Source organism: Miscanthus floridulus, chromosome 11, assembly GCF_019320115.1.
Source record: "Miscanthus floridulus cultivar M001 chromosome 11, ASM1932011v1, whole genome shotgun sequence".
Taxonomy (NCBI): domain Eukaryota; kingdom Viridiplantae; phylum Streptophyta; class Magnoliopsida; order Poales; family Poaceae; genus Miscanthus; species Miscanthus floridulus.
The window spans coordinates 29,374,233-29,375,207 of record NC_089590.1 but is presented as its reverse complement, the minus strand read 5'-3'; the positions used below and the strand labels follow the sequence as shown (position 1 = coordinate 29,375,207).

Here is a 975-nt window from a genome sequence, read left to right as displayed (position 1 = left end):
TTTATGCATGGAAACGGTAGGAGGGTGGTGTCATGAAAATCTTGCATCATATCCTATGCTTGTGGTCCAAATTCTTTGACTTCTTCTTTTTCTTCCTCTCATATTATTGCTGGTGTCTTACTTGTCTTTGTCGGAGGATAATGAGTAGACTTGGCAACTCTTGTGGTTATGGCGTTGACCTTTTTAAGGTTAGTGGCAAAAGGTAGAGCAGCAGCCAACTGGGCTAATTGCGATTCTATCTTTTTATTATAGCCAAGTTGGTCTTTTCTGGCGGAAGAAAAACTTTCTATTTTAGTGTTTATGTTTTCTAGGACCTTATCATTAGAAGCAAGCTTTTTAGGAATACTCTCATTAATCTTAGCTTGCTCTAAGATCAAATTTCTCAAGGATGGTTGTTTGGAATTGGAAGAATTATAGTAATTACCTAGGTACTTACCTTGGTAATTTGACCATTGTTGTTGCCCTCATCCTTGTCTTTGTTGTTGTGGAGCAGAATTGACAATATTTGCATCTTCTTGATATTCGGGGAAATCAACACCCAAATATTCTCCATATATGTTTTGGGAATTAGAAGCATCTTGAATGGTCTGACGATCTTTGTTGTAATTGGCTCGTTGTTCAAGCCAATTCAACAGTATGTCCATCTTGGTTGAAAGTGCACACACATCTTCTGGTACTTCTTCGCTCTTATTGCATGTTTGAATACTTCCTTGAGATCAGCCTTGATTAGAGGCTATCTTTTCCATAACAGTTTCAGCTTTCCCAAGGGTGAGTGACATGAATGCTCCTCTAAGAGTTGCATCAAGTTGTTCATGAGCTTTCTGAATTAATCCATGGTAGAAGCCTTGCATGAGCAACCAATCTTCCATCCCATGATGAGGACAATCTTAAATGTATTCTTGAAAATGTTTCCATGCCTCTAGAATGGTATCTCCTTTCTGTTGTTGGAAGTTGGAAATTTTTCCTCGTAAGGCA

The 975-nt window shown here is 38.4% G+C and overlaps 1 non-coding gene across 1 annotated transcript; it reads left to right on the top strand.

The window, feature by feature from the left end:
• The first annotated feature begins 867 nt into the window (after positions 1-867).
• Positions 868-975, top strand: LOC136495106 (small nucleolar RNA R71). Its single transcript, XR_010768887.1, has one exon. It is a non-coding gene; the product is annotated as a small nucleolar RNA R71 (small nucleolar RNA).